Source organism: Scyliorhinus torazame, chromosome 8 (genome assembly GCF_047496885.1).
Source record: "Scyliorhinus torazame isolate Kashiwa2021f chromosome 8, sScyTor2.1, whole genome shotgun sequence".
Lineage (NCBI taxonomy): Eukaryota > Metazoa > Chordata > Chondrichthyes > Carcharhiniformes > Scyliorhinidae > Scyliorhinus > Scyliorhinus torazame.
The window spans coordinates 23419753-23426299 of NC_092714.1; the positions used below are offsets into that span (position 1 = coordinate 23419753).

The window sequence follows — 6547 nt, forward strand, 5'->3', positions numbered from 1 at the left end:
AATGCATAGCCACTGTTCGAAATTTGTTCCAGGACCAGCCTTTGTAAACCCCTACCACCATGCGAACCACCACCCCCGGGTTCTTTTTTAACAAGGGGTGAATGTGGTGGTATGTATTAGGGGTAATACGGTACCTGTGAAGCCGAGAGGCTATTGGCTGACAGGTCCCAGGTCCTGGTTGGATCTGCCGCCTTCTGGCTCCGTCCTGAAGGCGGAGTATAAGAGCTCGAGTTCTCCCAGCAGCCGCATTCTGTAACTGAGCTGCTGGGGAACAAGTCCTGCTTAATAAAGCCTCGATTGACTTCATCACTTCTCGACTTGAGTGAGTAATTGTTGTACTACAGGTGGTGTTCTGGAGATTCAGTGGGCTGAGGTAGGGTGCTCTTTTGATGGCTGTACAGCCACCACACACCGCCGCCTCTCCAGCTTCAAGTGCCCAACAGGCTGAGACACCTCATCCATTCGGACACACAAGGTCAACAGCCAAATATCCCGTCCTTCACTTGCACGGCGATATGTGCTCTTTGCACTATGAACCTCTCATCCCTGAGCGTCACTGACTACATCTGCCCCCCCCCCCCCCCCCCCCCCCCCCCCCCCAAGGCACCTGTACTCAGTTCCACACCAAGCTGGTATTCACTCTTGCAGAGAGCAGAAGATCATTGAAGTGTTTCTAACACTGGATTCATGCCCGGGGCACCAAATCACACCCGCTCGCCTGTACAACCACCTCAGTCCAGTCTTCGTCTGGTGTATTCCATACCGGGCACTCAGAGGCTCCACTAGAGAGCGCGCGGGCTGCCGCCTGGGAGTTATGAGCCCACTCCCGGCCCGCTGATCTCGTGTGCTCGACGAGCTCAAATTTCACACCCGAGTTTAAATAACTGGCTTGATGAGGCAGCAGGAAGGATGAATGAGGATAATATGGTTGATGTGGTATACATGGATTTGAAAGCGGACCACACAACACCTTGTTGGCATGTCGGACAGACAACATGATCAGCAGGATGTGTTGATTTTTTGTTCTGCCCTAAAGAAGTGGAAGCTGCTGGTGGATGCAGCAATCCCTTTTTCCATCTCCCTGTCCCCAAAATGTAATATTTGATCCGAAGATAGGGGACATATCAGATATTAAACCGATAGGGACATAGACTATATTTGATCTAAGCTAAAAGGCTGAGAAGCGATACAAATGGGCAGCAACAGATTTCAATATACGTTTCAGATATTAAGTGGCGCGACCTATCGGGCTCATCGTGCCCAACCCGGTGGCGTGACGAAGCCGGTAAATCTCTCAAGAGGCCACTCACAGGATTTATTACGCTTGTCACGCCTCGTGAGACCTCACGTGATCTCGCGAAGCGTCGTGATCTGGAACTCGTCCTTACTGGGCATATTCCAGATTAGTATATCAAAGTGAGTAGTTAGTCTCACTTGATTATGTCTACGCTGGAGTTACCCAAGGCGCGGGATTGAACGGCCTTGCCTCGGAGACCTCCCTGTGGCGCCGTTTAGCATTGGTTTCTACAAACGTGGATCATGAGTAATGGCACCTTTGGGGAGGAGGGGGGTGGTTCTACGCAATCGGGAGTCCCCAAGTGGTCGGACTCTGGACAGTGTAGTATCCTGGCACTTCCGATGCCAGCCAGACACTGTGGCACTGGCAACTTGACAATATGACAGTGCCAAATGGGCACTCTGACAGTGCTACCTGGGTGCCAACCTGGCAATGTCAGGGTGCCCAGGTGGCACTGCCAGACTGGCAGGGGCACTGCCATGGTGTTAGGCTGGCAGTGTCAAGTGCCCAGATGGCATCCTGCCCGTGCCGGGTATCAGGCCCGGGGCTGTCCTGCCCTTATGAGGTAAGGTGCGGGAGGGTCTCGAGGACTCCCTAATTAACAAGTTGGAGCATTGGGGGGGGGGGGGGTTCTGGAGGCCATGTTGGGGGTCGGGAGATCGGGGCTCCATTTATCTCTTGCTGCATTGGCAAGCTGAGCTCATCGGTGCAGGAAAGGAGTCTGGGTGCGGCTTCAGCAGGACGTTCCTCGCCGAGATCCAAAAAAGGAGCAGAGTCCCGTTTAACAGCGGGGTTATTCTTGATGCTGCAAGCGGCGGGAAACACCCCACTAAACACATCCACAACGGGACTCTGTTTTTTCCATTAAATCGCACCCATAATATATTCGCATCAAGACTCCCATATGTAAAAGGGCATTTCTTGAAGATGTGTTTTTCGATATTCAAAAATGAAATTCCATAGTCATAAACTGCAGGTCAGATCAAGTAACCTTTGCGATGCAACGCCATTCAACACTGGGTCCTGTTAAACCGATGACCCGTGAAGCCACCAGCAGTCACATTACAGCATGAACCACCCTGCGCAGCCAGTGCTATGTCAAGAGGAGCTTTCCACTTCCTCTTCATTTCTCAGCAAGGACAAAAGTTTCCTCTTTCCAGAGGAGGAGAAGGATTACTCAGGATTTTTCCCTGTGTGGGAGCCCTGCTGAATTAGTTTTACCTTGTAATGTAGATACAAGGCTTTTTTCTTAAGCTTGGTCAACACACGCTCAACTAATGTGCAGAGCTTGGAAATGTCATTAGAAATAGAAGTCGTGGGCGAATTCCCTCCAGAGGAAATTTATTTGGCAGAGAAACAAATAGAGGGACTCTCCTTGTTCAAAATCGGACTTTCAATGTATATGAATGAAAACCAATATTTTCCTATCCGCTCATGCTTTGGTCAGAACGTATCATCGATCAGGGAGATTTTAAAATATTTTCTCGGGGCCCAGTTAACTCACCAATCAGGATCTGCCGGGTGGAACAAGACCCCGGCTTACCTGTTTTAGGAAGCTGGTTCATTTGCCTGCAGGTCCCAGGTTCAAATGAGAAATGGTGCGGAAGAAGTGGGTTTCAAGCAGGCACGGAGACTGATCAATTCTTAGCTATCCACCTCTGGGTTTTCATCAAGTGAGTAGTGTCAAAGTCAACCACCTATGATTTCAGTCCAGTTAGAGCTGCCAATCGAGGACCCCATTGTGGTTTGACCCACTGACATGCGCTAGATGATTTCCGTGGCCTTTCGAACATTCCGTGAAGACGCCAGAACAACAGGCTGTGGTAGTCTGGTATTAGAGGTATTACGGTACCCTGAAATGCTGTAAGACCATTGGTGTAGGAGGTACTGTGTTCATTGGTTAAGCCTACCTGCTGGTTCCGCCCAGTAAGGCGGAGTATAAGAGCCCGTGTCTCCCCAACAGCTGCCTTCTGTACCTGCGCTGCTGGGGGAAACAACTAGTGTAATAAAGCCTTCAATTGTCTCCAATCTCGCTTCTGGAGTTATTGATCGAGCATCACAGGCATTCACAGATTTTAGCGCTGGTGATCAGCAGCCTTTCAAAATTACGTAAAATAATATATCTGACAGCTATCCTTAGGCTGAAGAGGCAGATCTCCTACCCCGTTCCCACCTGATCTCTGCTGTAACAAGTTTCGATCTTTAGAATGGCAGCCATTGGCAGTTCTCTTGCCTTTATGTCACAAGGTTCAGGGTTCAAGTCTAACTCCAGGGCTTGAGCACACAGATTGAAGCTGGCACTGCAGTGTGGTACTGAGGGAATGCTGTCTTGCCAGCCCACCTCTGATAAGACATTAAACGCCCCAGCTGCCTGCTCGAGTGAATATAAATGAACCCGTGGCACGGTTTTGAAGCAGAGCAAGGGAGTTATGTACGGTGTGGTGATCAATATATAATCCCTCAATTCAACACGGTAAGTTAAAACAAATTTATCTGGTAATTACCACATTGCTATTTGTGGGAATTTAGGTGTGAAGTTTGGCTGCTGTGTTTCCAACATCACAACAGTGACTGCACTTCTAAAATAACTTAATTGGCTTTTCAGAACTTTAAACATCTGGGGCTGGATTCCTTGGCCGCCGTTCCCGAATCGGGGGCAGCGCCGCTTTCGCGATGCTCCGCTCCGCTCCGCTACCTCCGTCGGTCTCACCATCGGGAACTCGGCGTGGCGGCTGCGGACTCAGTCCAGCACCGCCACAGTGGGGGGAGGGCCGATCCACGAGCAGGGGGGGACTTTATCAGGGGCTGAGGACACTGTGGGGGGGGTGGGGGTGGTCCGGGGTGCACGAGCCGGCCAAAAGGGGGGGGGAAACTATTTTGCAGGCCGGGTCCGCGAGCGGCCGGCGCCTTGTAGTACGGTGTGGCCGCTGCAGGCCATCCCCGTGTGCATGCACGGGCACGGACCCAGACGTACGACAGCTAGAGCCGGGTGCTGTACTCTGCCGACATGCTAGTCCCCGGCCAAACGGAGGATCGGTGGCCTTTTTCCGGCATTTATTCTGGGGGGGGGGGACGTAGCCTCAAAATCGGAGAATCCAGCCCCTGGTAGTAATGGTCTATCTTTCTTTTGGAACACAATTGGCTCACTCATTGGAACACTCGCCCTCTTCATGATAGGTACATCGCAACAACACATGAGGCGGGCATTAGCACCAGGGCAGTTTAAGTGATTGCCGCCCCTCCCACTGAACTCCACATTCACTCCCTCCACAACCAACAAGGTGCCTTTGAAAGCATCTCCTCCTTTACTAAAAATAACAGTATGCTGGGAGCACATTCAGCTCCACATAACTCTCCAAAGTGTACATCATTTCAACTTGAACATGTATTGTTGTCCTTTCAACATCGCTACATCAAAGTGCTGGGAATGTCTTTTATCAAATTGACTAATCATGGGACGTAGGCATCGCTGGCAAGGCCAGCATTTATTGCCCATCCCTAATTGCCCTTGCATGGCTATTTCAAGAGTCAACCACATTGCTGTGGCTCTGGAGACGTATGGAGGCCAGACCAGGTAAGAACGGCAGATTTCCTTCTCTGAAGGACATGAGCGAACGAGATGGATTTTTACCACAATTAACAATGGTTTCATTATTGGACTTTTAATTCCAGATTTTTATTGAATTCAAATTTCACCATCGCCCCTGGTAGGATTCAAACCTGGGACCCTAGAACATTACCCTGGGCCTCTGGATTACTAGTCCAGTGACAATACCACTACACGACCACCATCCCAGTAGTGCTCTACTGAGCACTATTGTGGAAGGGCCATCATCTATGGACGGCAACAATTCGAGGAGAAGACCCACCGCTATCTTTTCAGAGCAATTATAGGTGTCCAGTAATTGTGCACTGACTCAGGTCACATTATTCTCTTGAGAATCGACTGAATCCATCAGCACATTCCATCGGGATCTCAAACCCCACCCCACATTCCTGAGGAATAGCTTGAATCCGCATTGGGGTTGGCTTCCTGTTTAATTTTCCAATCCCACCTTATGTTATTTCTGTCGGCTTTGTCTTAAGTTACAGGGCAGCACGGTAGCACAGTGGGTAACCCTGTTCTTTCACAGCGCCAGGGTCCCAGTTTCGATTCCCCGCTGGGTCACTGTCTGTGTGGAGTCTGCATTTTCTCCCCGTGTCTGCGTGGGTTTCCTCCGGGTGCTCCGGTTTCTTCCCACAAGTCCCAAACACGTGCTTGTTCGGTGAATTGGACATTCTGAATTCTCCCTCCGTGTACTCGAACAGGCGCCGGAATGTGGCAACTAGGGGATTTTCACAGTAATTTCATTGCAGTGTTAATGTAAGCCGACTTGTGATAATAAAGATTATTACAGAAAAAATAGAGAAATGTAAATTGGGCCCAAGAGTTAAAATGACTTGAGTTTAATGTTCAGCAAACCCAGCTCCCTGAACACACTCTGAGGTAAAATCTGGGGCGGGATTCTCCGACCCCCCGCCGATTCTCCAGCACCGAATACTCGGCGGGGGCGGTAATCGCGCCATGCCGGTCGGCGGGCCCCCCGCCCGCCCCCCGGAGATTCTCCGGCCCGCGATGGGCCGAAGCCCCGCTGCTGTCATGCCAGTCCCACCGGCGTGAATCAAACCACCTATCTTACCGGCGAGACTGGCGGCGCAGGCGGGGTCCTGTGGGGGAGTGCGGGGCAATCTGGCCCCGGGGGGTGCCCCCACGATGACCTGGCCCGCGATCAGGGCCCACCGATCCACGGGAGGGCCTTTGCCGTGGGGGCACTCTTTTCCTTCCGCGTCGGCCACAGCCTCCGCGATGGCCGATGCGGAAGTGACCCCCTCTGCGCATGCGCGGGGACGGTGTCAGCAGCCGCTGACGCTCCCGCGCATGCGCGGACTTCCGCCGGCTGGGAAAGTCCCTTCGGCTCCGGCTGACGTGGCGCCAAAGGCCTTTCCTGCCGGCCGGCGTCGCGCCAACCACTCTGGCGTGGGGCTCGCCCCCCCAGGTTGAGGGCTTGGCCCCTAAAGGTGCGGAGAAATCTGTACCTTTGGGGCGGCCCGACGCCGGAGTAGTTCACGCCACTCCATCCCGCCGGGATCCCCCGCCCCGCCGGGTAGGGGAGAATCCCGGCCCAGGTCTCTCACCTTAGCTTGAAACAGCAACTGGGGATTTAAAATGTAACTGGGTTGGTACTTGTTTATAAAAGTATGAGGAGAACT

General features: G+C 52.1%; 1 pseudogene; it reads right to left on the reverse strand.

Moving 5' to 3' along the window:
• Window positions 1-1007: 1007 nt before the first annotated feature.
• LOC140428973 (U2 spliceosomal RNA) lies at window positions 1008-1188 on the reverse strand (annotated as a pseudogene).
• Window positions 1189-6547: the final 5359 nt, after the last annotated feature.